A 19,271-nucleotide genomic window follows, 5' to 3' on the forward strand; every position below is an offset into this window, starting at 1 on the left:
ATGTGTGCTGAGCACCTACTGTGTAATCGATGCTGAATAGGTTCTGAGGATACTCCAGAGATTAATACGTCCAAAGTCCCCACCATCACAGACTTAGAGGGGAGATGCATAGTCAATGAATGTGCACACGAATTACTCTGATTATAGTTATGAAAAGTACTAAGAAGGCAAAACATAGAGTGCTGTGGGGGTCTCCTCATATATGCTCTGTTGACTGGGTTCAAAGATCGCCTTCCAGACGGCTCATTCTTCCAACAACTCTGTATTGCATACCTAGTCTATTGTGTGTCTGCAAGTCCCGGGATGAAAAGACATAGTGCTTACCTGTGTTTTGTCCTATAGCTGCTGCAACAAATTACCACAAGCTTGGTGGCTTAAAACAACAGACATTTATTATCTCCAGTTATCCACACTGACCATTCTAATCTCAGCCAGCTGGAGACTTTCTCTCTAATCCGGTCACTGCCTAAGGATTCATGTTTCCCTGCTGTAGCCACAGAGGCTGGGAGTTCCAGGCTCTGGGTGATATCTCCGTGTTATAATGATCTCGCAGAAGTCCCAAATCCGTTCCAGGGTGTTAGCAGAATACACTTCCGCCAGAGGTCCAAGGGAGAGTCCATTCCTTGCCTCTTCCAGCTTCTGGCAGCTGCCCGCATTCCTTGACTCACAGCCACATCACTCCAGCACTTACCTCTGTCCTCACATTGCCTTCTCCTCTGTGTGTCTAATCGCCCTCTAGTTCTCTTGCACAAGGACACTTACGATGACATTTACGAAAACGCCTGCTTTCTCCATGGGAATCCAACTCCCGGTTCTACTTCCCCCTCAGCAGGCTTCTCAGTGCTTCAGTTCTACAAGATGCCTCAGGTAACGCTTCAGTAACTGCCCCAACCTCTTTTGACGCCTCTCTTGAGGCTAGCCAGAGTCCGTGTCTGTTATTTTTCAGTGGAAAGGGAGCTAGCTCCTCACACCTGTGATCACAAGCCTGGCTCTGAGCAATCCTGCCTCACCCACTCACAGGGCTTCTGTTGCTTTCCTCTCCCTTAGTGAGCCTCACTCATCTCTCTGTCCTCCCCTCTCCCTAATCCTTTTCACTTTAAGAACGGATCACTCACTCATGTCTCTAGCCACTGAGTTCCAATCTTCCGACTTCATTTCTGGTAGTCCTCAGACAAATAGTTAAAACAAGCAACACAGTCCAGATGACAGAGCCCCTTGACATCTGGGACTCTTCTGCCATCGGGGATCCATCTGCCACCAGGGACAGACTCTGACTCTCCTTTTCTTCAGATGCACTTAGCCTTAGCCTCTCTGGCCCCAGCAGGCTCTCAGAAGTCCTTTCCTGCCATGTGATTGCAGGCAATTACATGTAATCAACACCCCATGGATCCTGTGCATTCACACGCCAGGACCTGAAGTCACAGGGGCAGGCGGAGAGTGAGCAGAGATCACTGCTTGTTCTGCAGGTCCTTCAGCCGCAGACACCGAGGTGGGGAGACAAATGTGGCCTTTGTCCCTGAACTTGAAGACCATCACATCCCCCACCAAGAAGGCCTCCCAGGACATTACATATGACCTCCCCATTGGGGTCACGAGTCCACACTGATTCTAACCTCAGCCAGCTGGAGACTTTCTAATTTGGGCGACAGCCCAAGGATTCATGTTTCCTTGCTGGGAATTCCAGACTCAGTGTTACAGTTATTTTTAAAAAATATATTTCTATTGATGTCAGAGAGGAAGGGAGAGGGAGAGAGAGAGATAGAAATATCAATGATGAGAGAGAATCATTGATTGGCTGCCTTAGACTGGGGATCGAGCCCATAACCCGGACATGTGCCCTTGACTGGAATCAAACCTGGAATCCTTCAGTCTTCAGGCCAATGCTCTATCCACTGAGCCAAACCAGCTAGGGCCTCAGTGTTATAATCCTACCTAATGAAATAGTAATATGCAAATTGACCGCACCTTCGCTATGCCCAAGCCATGCCCACCAGCCAAAGCCATGCCTACCAGCCAATCAGGGCGAGTATGCAAATTACCCAACAAAGATGGCTGTTAGTTTTCATACGCTGAGGGAGGGAGGAATGAAGACTGAAGACAACTTAGAAGGAAGAGGGAGGAAAAGCAGAAAGCAAGGTGGCTGCCAGAGGGAAAGCCCTGTCGGGGAGGAGCGGGGCGGGGCAGAGTGGGGCGGGCGACAGCGGCGCACAGATGCAGGCACAGTGGCCGCAATGGCGGCGGCAGCGGCAGCGCATGTGGCCGCAGCAGCCGCTTGCAGGATTCTTCCTGCAAATGGGCTACTAGTTATTAATAAACTCTCACCCAAATGTCAGTGTCATGTCAACCACTGAGTTATCCTTACTGTTGTAGTAAGCTTTACCATGCTCAGACTCTTCATGGGAACAGACTGATTCATAAGATTGAGCCTCACGTGATATCCTCTCCAGCAGAGACACAGTGGCCCTCAAACCACTCCTCTGCTGTGGACCAGCATGCCTGTCTCACAGGGTGGGTTGTTTTCATCGCGTCCTCTCATCCCATCTTTCTCTGCTCTGTGATAGAAATGGTCTCCTGCTCCGCCTTCAAACCAAGGGAAAATGCCTAAGGAAATGCTAGATCGCATACTTCCCATGAAAGGTACCTAGGTAATATTGGATCTATAAAAAAAATGGATCCCATTAGAAGGTCTACACGGGTGTTCTGTCAACGTCAAAATGAACAGCAGTATGCACAGTGCTACATGGTGCACAACATGCTTTCTCGTTCAGTAGGTCTGTTTGAACAACAATCCCAAATGACAAAATGGGCCACCTGACTCCCATTTCACAGGGGGCTCGTGCCAATGGCTTGCTCTGGGTGTCACTGCTGATATGTAGCAGTGCCCAGGCTTGACCCCCTATCTCCTATGATGATCTGTCCACTGACCATGCCCCAGGCTTGGTCCCCTATCTTCTGATTTTGTATGTGATACTCTATCCACATATCAAGGGCTTTAGCTGCTGTAGTTTTAATTTAAAATAGGGGCCCTGGCAGGTTTAGCTCAGTGATTAGAGCGTCCACCCTGGACTGAAGGGTCTCCGGTTCGATACCCAGCTAAGGGCATGTACCTCAGTTGCAGGTTTGATCCCTGGGTGTGGGAGGCAGCCAGTCCATGTGTCTCTCTCACATCAATGTTTCTCTCTCCCCCCCTCCCCGCCCTGCTTTCCTCCCTTTCACTCTCTCTAAAAGTCAGTGGAAAAAATATCTTTAGGCGAGAAATTTTTTAAAATCACAGGGATTGGCTAACTTTTTCTGTAAAAGGCAAGCTACCAAATATGTTAGGCCTATAGGCCATGCAGCCTCTGTTACATCTACTCAGTGTGGTCCACGTAGCACAAAAGCAGCTATAGATATTCTGGAAACAAATGGGTGTGGCTGAGTACCAATAAAACTTTATTTATAAAAATGGATGACATACTGAATTCAGACTGGATGTTATAATTTACCAACCCCTGCTTTAAGGTATCAGGGCCAAATTTTTATGTGAAACTTAGAGCTGAGCTAGAGGTCGTGACTCTAGACCCCCTAGCTGACGCTGAAGTGCAGGCCATTCCCACTTCCCAGGAGTACATGATCTCCTACCGTCCTACCTTCCTCATGGCAGAGCCAGTGCACTCACATCCCCACCCTGACAGCTGCCCACTCCCCAGAGGACTGGACGTTCAAACCAGGTGCTTGGGAGTAAATACTCATGGAGACAGTGGCTGCTAGGTTGGTGACATTGAGGGATGGGAAGGTGGGCTTTTAATTGTTTTAATTTCCCATTTTCCCAAGGACTGTACATTTATTCTCGCCTCCACCGCTAGTCCCTACCTCACACCCACTCACTCTCTCCATCCCCTCTGGTCTCCAACCGCCTCTCAGCCTCTCCATTGCCCAGATCCTCTTCCCAGGCACCATGTCTAGTCCTGACTTTTACAAATGCAGCTTATACCCTTTGGATTCCAAATGACCAACTGCACCTTTAAACCAAGAAGACAGGTCACAAGCCCCAGCATTTTAATAAGACGAAAGGAATGTAGAAGGTGACAAATCTTCCCTACAAAAAACAAATATAAAACCAGACAAAATTGTCAACTAACAGTCATTTCAAGATTTTGGAAATTGGCCAAAGGCAAACAACAAAATGAGAATTACTTATTTGTGAGAAACTTTGGAGCTTCAGGTCAGAACAACTTGAGTCTAGGGCATTCTCGCTTGCCACGACACCATCAGCTTCACAGCCGGCAGGCCTGACTTGGCTGGCTTTATTAAGAGAGGAGGGCAAAGCCTGTGCCTGCCGCGCATGGGGAACCTGCAGTTCTCCTGGCCTCAGGTTGAGATCCTGGTGAGGTGAGCCAAAACCAGAGAACCAGCCAGAAATTTAACAGAGAGATCCTGGAAATGAGTGACTCCAGGGGTGTGTGTGTGTGTGTGTGCGGGGGGAGGGGGGTGTTAAGCTCTCCATGCAAACATGCCTGGCCTGGCTGTTCAGACATGCAGAGACCTCAGGGCACCCGGTAGACAGTAAAAGTCATGGCAGATGGGAAGACTGTCTGAACTTTGAATGCTCACCCCAGCCCACACACAGGTTCACCCACAGAGGGTGGAAGCCCTGCTGGCTAGAGGTGTTTGAGTGTAAGCTCTTCCCAGTCATTGGCTGTCCACTTGGTAGAAATTGGGGCAGGCCTTCGGAAGCTGAACCAAAACTTAAAAAGAAGAAAACTTTAAGAAACAGAGCAGAGATGTAAACAGCTACACAGCACAGAAGGACAGATTCTGCAGATTATGTTCAGGCAAATGAGCACAGATGACCAGAACTGACTCAAGACAGAGTGGAAAATCTGAATAGGCCTCTAACAAGTAAAGGAATTGAATTAGAAATCTCACTCCTTCATGCCCTGCACACACACACCCCCCACACACACAAAGCTTAGATGAGTTCTATCACTTTTTAAAAGAATAAATAAGACCCATCCTCCAAAAACTCATGTAAGAAATAGAGGAGGAGGGAACACTTCCCAACTCAACAGGTAACACCAGTATGAAACCAAAGACAAAGACATCACAAGAAAGGAGACCTCCAGATCAATATCTCTTACAAACATAGATGCAAAATTTCTTACATATTAGCAAACTGAATCAATATATAAAATGGATTACACACTCTGACCAAGTGGGATTTGTCTCAGGAATGCAAGATAGGTTTAACACCTGAAAATCAATTTGTGTAATATACCATATTAATAGAATAAAGGGCCACATAATCAAAATAGGTGTGGATAAAAACATCGCTGCACAAAGTCCAACATCCATTCATGATAAATTTTTTCCAATAAACTAAAAATAGTAGGAAACTCCCTCAGTTGGATAAAAGGTATCTATGAAAACCCTACAGTTTACATAACACTTAATGATGAAAGAATGAATGTTTCCCCCTGAAGATGAGGAAAAAGGCAAGAGTGTCAAGTCTTTTTTAAAAATATGTATATTTTATTGATTTCAGAGATGAAGGGAGAGGGAGAGAGAGAGGTAGAAACATCAATGATGAGAGAGAATCATTGATTGGCTGCTTCCTGCACGCCCCCCACTGGGGATCAAGCCTGCCACTGTGGCATGTGCCCTGACTGGGAATCGAACCAGTGACCTCTTGGTTCATAGGTCAATGCTCAACCACTGAGCAACACCAGCCAGGCAAGGATGACAACTCTTACTACTCCTATTCAACATTATATGGGGAGTTCTAATCAGTGCAATCGGGTAAAAGAAAAATAAGTCAATGGCACATGGATAGGAAAGGAAGAAGTAGAACTGTTTTCATTATCTTACAACATGATCCTTTATGTAGAAAAGTCTCTGGAACCTATCAAAAAAAAAAAAACCTACTACAACTAACGGACAGATTGCAAAGATGCAAGATACAGGATCAGTATTTCAAAATCAGTTGTAAATTCACATGCTAGCAAAAAACAATCTGAAAGTGAAATTAGGGGAAATAATTCCATTTACAATGGTATCAAAAAGAATAAATATTTAAGAATAAATTTAACAAAAAAAGTGCAAACCCAATTGCTGAAAACGATAAAACATTGCTGAGAGAAATGAAAGAGTATCCAAATAAATGGAGAAATAGTTCATGTTCACGGGTTGGAGGACTCAATTTTCTTTCCAAATTGATCTAGAGACTCAACTCAATCCCACTGAAAATCCCAGCAGACATTTGTAGGAAACTGACAAGCTGATTATAAATTTATATGGAAATGCAAAGGATCTAAAATCACCAAAACTGTTTTGTAAAAGAGCAGTTTGGAAAACATAAAAGACCCAATTTCAAAACCTACTATAAAGCTACAGAATTCAAGAAAGTGTAGTACTGGCATAAGAATAGACATACAGATCAATGGAACAGAACTGAGGGTCCAGAAATAAATCCTTTCATTCATGTTCAATTAATTTTTGACAAAGGTGCTAAGTCAACTCAGTGGGAGAAGGATGATCTGTTCAACCAATGATGCTGGGACCCCTAAGATATCAGTACACACACACACACATACCCTTACCTCACATTATACACAAAAATTAACTCAAAGTAGGTCATAGACCTAAATGTGAAAGCAAAATCTATAAAGCATTTTTACAGGAGAAAATCTTTCCGACTTTGTATTAGGCAAAACTTTGTAGCTATGACTCCAAAAATATAGTCCATAAATGAAAAAAAAAATGGATACATTAGATCCTGTCTAAATAAAAAATGTTTTTCAACAGACACATGAAGAAAAGGAAAAGGTAAGCTGCAAGTAGGGGAGACTATTTGTAAGTGATATAAATATTGCAAGTAATACAAATATTTGCAAATAATTTAAAGGACTTGTATCAAGAAAATGTAAATAACTCATAACTCAATTATAAGAAGCTAAACAACCCATTTATTTTAAATGAGCACAAGATTTAAATAGAGATTTCCCTAAAGAAACTACATGAATGATGAATAAGCTCATGAAAAGATACTCCATGCCATTAGCCTTAGGGAAATACAAATGGAAACCACAATGAGATACCACTACATACCTACTAAAATGGTTTTTATCAAGGACTGGCAATAGTTGGTGTTAGTGAGTCTGTCAAGAAACTGCGACCCTCATTCATTGCTGGTGGGAATGTGAAGTGGTATTGCCACATGAGAAACAGTTTGGCAATTCTTTCAAAGGTTAAACATAGAATTCCCATGTGACCCAGCAATTCCTACGTATCTGCCCAAGAGAATGAGAGCATATGTTCACACACAGACTTGTATGCAGATGTTTGTAGAAGCATTACTCATAATAGTCTAAATGTGGAAACAATCCAATTGCCCGTTGTTTTTTACTTCTTTTCTAGTGAGTCGCCATCCTTGTAGATTTAAGAGCCTTATAAATTATTTTCCTTTTTTAATTTTTTTATTCTCTTCACCCATTTCTCCCATCCCCCACCCCACAACCTCCCACCCCCCACCTCTGGAAACCACCAATCTGTTCTCTGTATCTAGTTACCTGTTTGGGATTTTTTGTTGTTGTTGTTTTTGTGTTTTGTTTTAGATTTCACATTTAGGAAAGATCATAAGGTATTTGTCTTTCTCTAGTTCCCTTGAGGTATATCCATGTTGTTGCAAATGGCAAGATTTCATTCTTCTTTTATGGCTGAATAATATTTGTGTGTATGTGTATCACAATTTCTTTATCCATTCACCCATCAATGGACACTTAGTTTGTGTCCATGTCATGGTTATTGTAAATAATGTTACATTGAACATGGGGATGCATATATTTATTGGAGTTTATATTTTTGTTTTATTATAGATAAACTAGAGGCCTGGTGCATGAAATTCATGCATGGGGGGGGGATTGTCCATCTGCCTGGCCTCTTGCAATCCGGGACTGCTGGCTCTTAACCACTCTCCTGCCTGCCTGATCACCCCTAAAACTTAAGCTTCTTCTTTTTTATTTTTAATATTTATATTTCTTCTTTATTTTTTATTTTAAAAGTCAAGCTTCTTGAGAACATGAGGCATTTAACATTATTCCATATTCCTTACAGAGAGCTAAGCATGGTAAACACAGCAAATATTTAATACTTATGGGCTTCTATACACTTTCCAACCAGGAATGTTTTAATAGGCAGTCTCCAAAAACTTGAACTGGAAAACCTAAAAGAAGAGTGCTCGGATTTCAGGCATCAGGTGCTATTAGCAGGATTTCTATCCCAATTAAACTCTAATTCTTAGCTCTCAACCGTCTGGACAAACTGCCCTTCACTGTCCCCAAAGTTTCTTATTCGTCACTATCCCATTTTCCTTTTTTTTTTTTTTTTTTTTCAATGTTTTGTATCTACACCAGTATCAACATACCATACAAAACCCACCTGCCAGCCTAGCTGGGCAGGCAGGAGGGGGGTCAATGTCAGCATAGAAAACCAGGGTTCTTGTCTCAAAAGAGGAGAAAATGGGTTTACGGTCAAGGAAACAAAATCAGAACCCAACATGGTCAAGGAGAAGCCTTGAAGCTGCATTGAGCGGAGGTGCTGTGGGCAGCGGTGCATCTCGGCTGGCCCAGCAGTACCTGCAGCAGCCTTGGTTCCTGGGAAGCCTGGCATCAAATAGGTCCCAGCTCTTGAGGTTATTTTTAATCATTTTGCTTTTGTGGGAGGAGGGCTTCTGGGCAGCAGCTCCATGTGGGGGTAACCAGTGCGGGTTTCACTTCAGGGTTTGGAGGGGAAGTTGGGTCTGTGGAGCGGGACCTGCCCCTGCCCAGCCCCATATGTCACAGCTGAGGTTCTTGGAAGTGGCCCAGCGAAATTCCTTCCTGCCTTCTTCCTGTCCTGACCCCAGGTCTATGGCTTAAAAATTAGGGCACCAGGCTGGTACAGACAGAGGGAGCTTGGGGGAACTGTAGGAACTGGTGCGGGCAGCCAGAGCCAGGATAGGGCAGTGCCCATGGGGAAAGGGGGCACGGGGTGGAGAAGGTATGCTCCTCTAACAGAGACTTAGAGGTTCAGAGACTAAGAGACAGAGAGGACAGAGATGGGGATAGAAAGAGTAACAGGAAGAGAGAGACTCAGAGAAAGCAAGACAGGGATTCAGACAGAGAAAGCTTCACAAAGAGAGACAGACAGACAGAAAGATGGAGTCCTGCTCTGTGTGAGTCAGCGGCTGGGGGGTGAGGGGGCCGGGCTCGCACGGGATGTGGCAGTGTGATGGCAAGTGCACCGTTGTGTTGCACGAGGGAGGTGTGCTGGTAATGCAGCACCAGCTCCTTCAGGGACCCGTACAGGTTGTAGGGCTCCGCAAAACCCAAGCCAGTGGCCGGGCGGTAGATGACACAGTGCTTGGTATCGCCGTCCGCCACCACAGAGCAGGCGTAGCAGCCCCGCTGGCTGCTCTCACGGGTGAGGAAGGTACCGTCCGCTTGCCGTTCAGCATTTCCTCAGCCTGCAAGTGGTTGATCTTGCCCACATACCAGGTTCGTTCCTCATGGTGGGGGAGGTCATCCTCATCCTCCATCAGTGCATACTGATCTTCAGGCTCATTTGTGATTCTCAACCACTCGTTGATTTTCTTCTGCCGGGCAACTTTCTGGGTGAGCCATACCAGGCACTGGTCTCAGATCTTGCGCAGCTGCATGAGGTCTGGCTTCAGGCTATTCATGCGATTATCTAGGTTGTCCAACGCCTGTGTCCGCAGCTCCTGTTCCAGCTTTGTGCGGCTGGGAGACGAACCATTCTGAGTTCAGCAGGATCCTCTGCATCTCTTTTTCATTGCCCTCACACGGAAACACTCCAGATATTCCTTGCTGCACTTCTCTTGAGTCTGGCCCTGCTCTTCGAAGATCTTGATGGTTTCATTGAAGGCTTCGATTGCAGTGTGCTTCCTCTGCAGTTCCTGGGAGATCCGTGTGTAGTCCTCATAGGGCTGGTCGAACTCGTCGCTCTTGTCCTCCGCTTCAAACCAAGATAACAAACAAATAATTTCCTGCCAGAAGTCACGTCCAAATACTGTGAGACTGAGGACTATAGGGCTGACTATGTACATGTGCAGTAACAGGCTCGCATTCTAGCCATAGGCACCCAGGCGTCCTCCACAATCCCACAATCCTCTGGTCACATACTTCCGGTTTTTCTAGCTCCTCCTTAAGTGGTGTTTCCTTCAGTTCCGCTGCAACATCCAGGGCCTCTCGTTGGATTGGATTTTTCTGTTTTGGCGTTGATAGCTGTTTACTATTTGGAATCAGTGAAGTTTCGGGAGTACTGCTGCTGCCATGAACATGTCGGTCCCAAGCGCACTCATGAAACAACCGCCCATTCAGGCCACTGCTGGCGCCGTCCCGGTTCGCAATGAGAAAGGTACTGTGCCGAGCCGTTTTCCAATGGGATCTTCCTTTTCCTTCCCCAGCACACTGCAAACCTACTCCAGGCCCACCACCCAACCCCGCAGACCCTTAAGACCTTCCCCCCTATTTCTTTGACTTTCCCCCATCAAACTCGCACCCTATCACATCGCATAGGGGTGCCCCTAATCACTCCCTGGTGGGTGGGGCCAGCCTGGGCAAGGGGCCCTGGTGTTCTGGTCTCTAGTTGTTTTGGTCTTCACAGACACTGGCTTTTGATATATACAGTAGAGGCCCAGTGCACGAATTCATGCATGGGTGGGGTCCCTCTGGGTGGCCCGCAGGGATCAGGCCGAAACCCGCACTCCAAGGCCGCCTGCAGCTCCTACCTGCTGTTCCTGCTCATCCTGGCCCCACTATGCCTGCCACAGGCTCCGAGAGAGGCTCGTGCTGCCACAGCAGTGCTCGCCAGCCATGAGCCCTGTGCCTGGTGCCCTCCCAAGGGGAGTGGCCTATGGGATTGGGCTGAAACCTGCTCTCTGACATCCTCTGAGGGGTCCCAGATTGTGAGAGGGCACAGGCCAGGCTGATGTACCCCACCAGTGCACGGTTGGGCTGGGGAGGGACCGCGGGAGGGCTTCAGGGCATGTCCGGCCCATCTTGCTCAGTCCCAATCAGCCAGACTCCCACAGCAAGCTAACCTACTGGTCCAAGCATCTACCCACTGGTGGTCAGTGCACATCATAGTGACTGGTTGGCCTGTTGACTGTCTGCCCCTGGTGGTTAGTGCACGTCATAGTGACTGGTTGACCAGTTGACTGCCCCCTGGTGGTCAGTACACATCATAGCGAGTGGTTGAGCAGCCTTAGCATATTAGCATATTACGCTTTGATTGGTTGTTCGGTTGTTCTGCTGTTCGGTCTATTTGCATATTACCCTTTTATTATATAGGATAGAAGATACCCAGAAGTGAAATTGCTGGATCATATGCTAGTTCTAGTTTTAATTTTTTGAGTTATCTTTACAAATTGGCTGCACCAATTTACATTCCCACCAACAATACATGAGGGTTCCCTTTTCTCCACATTCTTGCCAACACTTGTTATTTCTTACCTTTTTTATAATAGCCATTCTAACAGGTGTGAGTTGGTATCTGATTATGGTTTTGATTTGCATTTTCCTGATAACTAATGATGTTGAGCATGTTTCCATGTACCTGTTGGTCATTTGTCTTCTTTAGAAAAATATCTATTCAGAACTTCTTCCCATTTTTTATAATTGGATTGTTTGTGTTTTTGCTATTTAGTTGTATGACTTCTTTATATATTTTGGTTTTTTAATTTTAAAAAATTCCAATTACATTTTACATTCGCCATTATTTTGCTTTAGTTTCTGGTGTACAGCATAGTAGTTAAACAATCATATATTTTACAAAGTGCTCCCTCTGATATTTGTATTTATACAACCCCTTATCAGATAGATAGCTTGCAAATATTTTCTCTCATTCCATAGGTTGCCTTTTTATTTTGTTGGTTTCCTTTGCTATGCAGATGCTTTTTTATTTTGATGTAGTCCCACTTGTTTATGTTCTTTGTTGCTTCTACTTTCTGTGTCAGATTTAAAATATCATCGCCAAGTCCTATGTCAAGGAACTTGCCGCCTATCTTTTCTTCTAGGAGTTTAATGGTTTCAGCTGTTTCAAGTCTTGAATCTATTTTGAGTTAACTTTTTGTGTGGTGTAAAATAGTGGTCTGATTTAATTTTTTAACATGCAATTGTCTAGTTTTCCCAACACCATTTGTTGAAGGGACTATTTATTCCTCATTATATATTCTTGTCCATTAAATAAACAAAATATGTACATACAATGGCGTACTATCCAATAACAAAAATGAGTGAACTACTGATACATGCTACCTCATGGAAGAACCTTAAAAGTATCATGCTAAATAAAAGAAGCTGTTATTGTCATAATTAGCTAGTCAGCATTAACAAAAGAAGAGAGTAAATGGAAGGCCAGACATTATAAGCAGGGTCATCTGCTCAGCTTCACCAGGAAGCTATAGCCTCACTTTCCCGAGAGAACCACTGGTCAATTCCCTGAGCATCACTGAGGGAAGGGATTAAACAAAGGGGGAGATGGGCACATGACCAGTGAAATCGGGGTGATGTAGGAAAGGTGCTTGCCTGTCAGTCTAGCCTGGAGAAAAAAGGTCATTGGCTAGAAGGCTGGAGCCACTGCAAGTGCATGAAATCTTGAAAGACTAACATCCCCAGACAAAGTGTTCCCTCTCTCTTGAGCTTTTGCTCAGTCTCACGCTCTCTTGCTCACTGACCTGCCCTCGTCCATGCCCTAGCCTGCTTGTGGCTTCAAGCAGCATAGCTGTCTTTTTTGAGGACCTCCAGCTAAAGTTTTTAAGGCAGTTAAGGAGAAGGTAAACAGCTCTTTCCTGAGTCTTGGGCCTTGAATGTCTTCAGCTGGAAATCCACATGCCAATAAGGCACATTTGGAGATCCCATGTTCTTCTTCCCCTCACTAACGAACCCCCAGAGAGCAAAATCAGACTTTATGACTAATTTGATTAATTACTTAGGTAAATGGGTAGCCCAATGTGCTCAACAAAATGATTCAGAAATCACTCATGTTCTTAGCATTGGTTCTGCCCTATTGTGCGAAGCTCCATGCTCATGAAGAAGAAAAGTTGGCCTGGGGAGTAGGAAATGGATGGCAGTCCCCAGTTCTTAGCATTGTTTTGTACACTCCAAACCATGGATCTCCTGTGTGTAACTATGCCTTGTTTGGCGAGGCGCTGGACAATCATGGAACAGTCCACAGCCCCCTCCACCCTGTGAAGCAATTACAGTTTTGTAAACAGGTGCTTACCTCATCCTGCAATCTACTGTTTAGAAGGAATGTTGGTGCCAAAGTCTTCTTTAAAGGGAAGAATCTAGAAATACCATAATTACCATGAAATTTCACAAATTAGATGTTGTTAAGTTAGAATTTGCCTAACAATATTGAGCCACCGTTATAAATATGCATTTCTCATGACATTTTCTAGAACTTTATTTGAGCCCAGAGGGCTTCTGGCTAAAATAAAGCAGAGATGTCAAATTCAAGGAGCCCTATACTCTGGACCAAGTTATATTTTATTGCTCAGCTCACCCTTGGCTCCTAATAAAATCCTGTAGCTTACTCTCATGACCTCTCCTTGTTCATTGGATAATCTTTTAAGTGCTATAAGCCAGAGAGAACATGCAGTTGGGCGTCCATGTCATAGCCAACACCCAGTTAGCAGAATTTGAACCTGTATGTCTTTTTTTAAAAATATTTTTATTGATTTCAGAGAGGAAGGTAAAGGGAGAGATAGAAACAAAAATGATGAGAGAGAATCATTGATTGGCTGCCTCCTGAACGCCCCCACTGGAGATTGAGCCTGCAACCCAGGCATGTGCCCTTGACTGGAATCGAACCTGGGACCATTCAGTCCACAGACTGACGCTCTATCCACTGAACCAAACCGGTTTCGGCTGAACCTGTATGTTTTAATGAACAAAGTAGCCTTGTCAATATGTTATCTTTGGCCTACCTATATATGTTTATTTTTAAAAAAAGCTTTTTATTTTAAAATACAACAGATATACAAAACCAAAGTAAATGTTTAGCTTGAAGACATTGTTATAAGATAAATACCCTTATAACACCACCCTGGTCAAGAAATAGAATTTTGCCAATTACCCCAAAAATCCTTTCCTATTCCCCTTTCTAGTCACAACCTCCCTCTCCCTAAAGTAATTATATTCTTACTTTTGTAGTTTCGACAAAAGAACATCCAGCCTAAGAAAAGGTCTTATAATAATAGTTTATTTGAGCCAAACTGATGACAATTGCTGGGAAGCAAATTCTCAAGGGAATGAGAAGTACTCCGGAGAATGGCAGTTTTACAGCTTATTTTATGTTACCATCAAAGGAGGAGACATAAGAGGGGTTACATGAAATCCATTTGCAGTAGTTTAGGGGAACAGGAGAAAGCAAAGTGGAAAATCTCTGAGATTGGATAAAAAGTAAATCAGAAACGTGCATACTTCTTTTACATTGGTAGGTATAGAATAGTTAACATTTGCAGCACATAGAAGTAGTATTTGGGCAACAAGATAATAATGAGGGGTTTTGTGGTCTCTTGCTCTGATGAAAGATTGTTTGAAAAGGGGTTTGAAAAAAAGGGGTTACTCTAACATTCCACAGGTAGGTTATTTTAGATGCAAAAAGAAAATAAATACTCTCACTGAAGGTAAAGATTTACCTTTTCCAGGGAAGCTATGGGCCTAGGATATGACTACCCACCAGGAGTTGGTTTTAGTTAGGAATTTTTACGTGCAGACCATCCTATGTGGTTACTTTAGGTCTCTGAGTTTGTGAGGCCCACCATGCAGGCCTCTCCTGAGCTTGTCCCTTTTTTCTAGCTCTGTCCACTAAAAAGGTCTGGCCCCTTTTTCATCCACAATAGTAAGCAATTCTTTGTATTTTCTGTACAGCTTTATCCCTCAAGAGTGCATCCCTAATGATTATAGTCTTATCCATCTAAAAAAGTTGCCATGCATTTGGCCCCTAGCTGGTTTGGCTCAGTGGATAGAGCGTTGGCCTGCGGACTGAAGGGTCCCCAGTTTGATTTTGGTCAATGGCACATGCCAAGTAGGGGGCATGCAGGAGGCAGCCGATCGATGATTCTCTCTCATCATTGATGTTTCTATCTCTCTCCCTCTCCCTTCCTCTCTGAAATCAATAAAAAATAAAATAAAATAAGTTGCCATGCAGGTTGTTCTCCATCCCTTTCTTTCTCTTACAATATATCTGTTGAAGAATCTGCATCATTTCACCTAAATTTCCTACTGTCTGGGTTTTGCTGATTGCTCACTTGTGATACTGCTCAACAAGTTCTGCTGCCTCCTGTATTTCCTGCAAATATGTTATCAGTGGGGTGCCTTCTGTGTCCCCACGTGTTACTGGTGGAGCTCTTGGGGTGCCCCAGGAACAAGAATTTCCTGAGGCCCCCACAGGAGGATGAAGTAACAAAGTCCCATCTTGTTTTCAGCGGAGCTAGAATTAAGGCCACTGCCCAGTCTTTGCTCCATATTAAAGCACAGTCCAGCCCAGCATCTGACTGGCTTAGCTTGTGTTCCCAGCTGCAGGCTGTTGCTTGTGGGGTCTGCATGGTCTAGACTCTAGAGCCACACAGCTATGGAGGAAGCAGGGGTGAGTGCGGGTCACAGAGTCGGTGAGAAACAGGAGCGCAAGCAAGAGAGCGAGAACTCTTTGTTTCTGGGTTACAATTAGGGGCTTCACCAATTAAACCTTCCGGATTTCATGCACTTGCAGTGGTTTGCTCTCCTAGCCAGTGATCATTGTTCCTCAGGCTAGACTGATAGCAAGCACCTTTCCTATGTCACCCCAACTTCACTGTGCATGCGTCCATCGCCCCTTTGTTTGGTCCCTTTCCTCAGTGATCTGCAGGGAATGGACTGGTGGTTCCCTGGGGAGTACAAAGTTGCAGCTTCCTGGCGAAGCTGCACAGACGACCATGCTTATGTCTGGCCTCCCCTTTGCTTTCTTCCTATTGGAATCATTATTAATTCCAGTGGGTTAAGTCTGAAAAGAAAAAAACATCAATTGAGCTCTCAAAAAAAAAAGTGTATGTATACATTTTTGGGATACCATTTATGTATTTAAAAATCTATATTTACTTTTATAAATAAATATATTTTTATTTTTAAATATAGATTTATAAAAATAGAAAGTATATACTTATAATAAATATAATATATAATAAAATAGATTTATAAATATAGAAATATGATTATGAACACAGTATTTAAACATATGTGGTGGGTTTTAACCCATTTTAATTATTATTCTTATTAAAGTTCAAAGGGCCTCATCTTTGGCCAGTGGGAGCTCCTTAAGTTGGCTCCTGTACCCTCTGGCATGATTCTAGTGTTCTTTGATAACCTCTTTTCTGTCTAGCATGACAAAACATTCCAGACTTACCTTGTCCTCTTCCAGCCTCAGATCTGAAATCTGACATTTCTCAGGAAGCCCTGATTCCTTCTGGTGGGAAATGGTATTTCCAGACCACAATCTGTGGACCAGGGATGCTTATTGCTCCCAGTGTGGTCATTGTCCAGGCCTTTTCAGTGGACAGAGCTAGAAAATACATGGACTGTGCAGATACTGATATGTTCTCTTTTCTTGACATATAATTTTATATGAGTTTTAGGTGTACAGCATAGTGATTAGACGTGTATACACAGTACTAAGTGATCACCATGAGTCTAGTACCCATCTAACACCATGCATAGTTATTACAGGTTATTTTTCAGTTTTAAATCATTTTTATTTTTCAATTACAGTTAGTTAACATATATTATATTATTTGCAGGTGTACAGATACTGATACTTTTCATTCAAATTCAGAACTATTACCAATCTCCTATTATATCTGTATCTACTTCCTTCCAAACTGAAAATACAGGAGATAATAAGATTAGAAATTCCCAGGATCAGTTATTTGCTTTATCTCACATTACTCACTCCACAGTCTCAGAAAAATGATGCAAATACTATGTTCATTACTGAAAATAATTAGAAAAATATATCTGCATATATTTTCCTCATTGTCCCCTAAATTGTTGTAGTTGCCCTGTGAACTATATTTTCAGATCATGTAGTGATTGCTTACTATGTGCTCTCCCTTTTCACCCTATTCAGTCTTAATTTTATAAGTAGCTAGTATTTAATGCTCACTATCAGTCCTCAATATCCATGTCTCTTTGGTGATTTTGCTTATCTAAAGCTTATCTACCAAATCCCTCAAGAAAACTCATAGGAATAATATTCCTTGAGTTTGTGCATGTTGGTAATAGTTACCTGTGCTCTTTGTACATGAAAGTTCCTTTTCCTGAATGTAAAACTCTTGAATTATATTTTCTTTTCTTAAGTATCTTAAAATGTCATTTTCTTCTAGCATAAAGTATTATTGTCAGAAGGTCTGACGGTGACCTAATTTTTCTTTCCCTTGTAAGCTATTTCCTCTTTTTGGCTAGACACCTAAATAATTTTCTTCTGCTTTAAAAAATTTTTTTTTCTTCTTAAAGTGCAGTAATTTTACCAGACTATGTGTTACTGTTCAGGCTCAATTTTTTAGGTACATTCTGTATACTTGTGTTCTTTCAATATGTAGGTTCAGATCTTTTATTATTATTTCAGGAATGTTTCCTTAAATTATAATTTCTAGCATTAGCTCTGTAGCCTTTCTTTGGTTTTCTTTTTCAGGGACCCATATTGATACATATAAAATATTCCGTGCGTCTACTCAATAATTTTAACTTTCTCTCAGATTCCTTCTCTCTCTCTCTCTCTCTCTCTCTCTCTCTCTCTCTCTCTCTCTCTCTCTCTCTCTCTGTCTCTCTCTCCTCTTCACTTCTTTTTTATTCTTAAAAATATTCTCCTTTTTACCTTCTGTTATTCTTAAGGTATTATTTATTATAGTTAGTGTTCCTTGCAGTTTTAATCTTTATTTTTTGAAGTAACTTTTTTTCCTTCTAATTTCTTCCTGTGAGTTGTCATGTAATTTCTGAAGTTTTATTATTATTATCATTTATGATGATGATGATGTCATTTAATGTCTTTTAGCTCATTTTGGTTACATCATTTTAGTTCACTAGGTCATAGTCTTGAGGGTATATCTTTCTGGCATACTTTCACTGTCTATAAAGAATTTATTCTGTACCTTATTCTCTTTGTTCTTATAATAATTTGTGTGGGGGTTTTTTCTCAATATTTTTATGATGTTTATTTTTATGTGAATACAATTTTCCTGAACTTTGCGAAGGAACCCTGATTCAGGGTAGTTTTTCCACCTTCACAGAGCTTCTTCTTTGGTTGTTTTAGGGTAGTGTATTTAAAAATATAGTAGCTCATCTTCTGAGATTTCCTGGCTCTCTTCCCCTATCCATTTTTATAGGGACCTCTTTCTTTTTGAGCCTATGATTCATATTCTACTTAATTTTGATCCCACACCAGCAGTATGGAGACCCTGGGTTGGGGATGCCTGTGCTAGTCATTTTGAGTGTTCATAGGGTTTAGACCCCTCCATTCCTTCAGACTTTGCCACAGACCCCTCGTACTCACCCACTAGTGGCCTGGAAAGAACCTTTCCAGTTTTAGCTGCTGTTTTCAATTTGCCTCCCACCCCATGACTTCGTGCAGGAAATAGTTCACAACACAAGTCCAGGAGTCTATGAAGAAACTTTTATTAAAGCTAGGGTCAGTGAAACAAGGAAGGGCTTAGCATAGAAGAAGCAACAGCAGAGCCTAGGCTGGGCTGCGTTAGCCCACTTGGAAGCCAGAGAAAATGTGGGCCTTGGGGACAGGTTCAGGGGGTTATCCTGGAATGAGTTGCTGCTGCCCAATGCTCCCCTGGTTGCAAGTCTCATGGGGTCCCTTAGAGTTTAGAAGATGTACATCTTGGAGGTTGGGGGAAGGGAATGGCATAGATGTGCTCCCCAGGAGGAGAGCAAGTACTGGGTCCTTTGTTTTGAAGGGTTTTATCTCTCTCTTGAAGGAGGGAATATAGGGGAGGTTTTAGGGGAGGGTTTCAGCAGAATATTCATCAGTTTTCCAGGGTCGTGGTCACTACTGATAGGTCAGTGCCAGGGCAGGGGGTCCTTAGTTATTGCAGCTAGTCCTGGCATCACCCACCTGGTTTTGCTGCTTTTCTGGGTCTGGAGCTGAAATACAACCTAGGCCTAAATGTTATCTCTAGGGAGGTGGGCTTCTGTGTCTGCTGTAAATTGCTCAGTCAGTTTGTTCAGCTGTCTGTCTCAGTTTCCCTGTTC

General features: G+C 43.1%; 1 protein-coding gene and 1 pseudogene across 1 annotated transcript in view; one reads left to right on the forward strand and one right to left on the reverse strand.

Annotated features, from left to right (window-relative positions):
- Positions 1–19,271, forward strand: part of ASIC2 (acid sensing ion channel subunit 2) — an 838,890-nt gene that overhangs the window by 492,827 nt on the left and 326,792 nt on the right. The gene's annotated exons all lie outside the window — the stretch shown is intronic.
- Positions 9,037–10,081, reverse strand: LOC103291789 (phosphatidylinositol 3-kinase regulatory subunit beta-like; annotated as a pseudogene).

Source organism: Eptesicus fuscus, chromosome 20, assembly GCF_027574615.1.
Source record: "Eptesicus fuscus isolate TK198812 chromosome 20, DD_ASM_mEF_20220401, whole genome shotgun sequence".
NCBI classification, from domain to species: domain Eukaryota; kingdom Metazoa; phylum Chordata; class Mammalia; order Chiroptera; family Vespertilionidae; genus Eptesicus; species Eptesicus fuscus.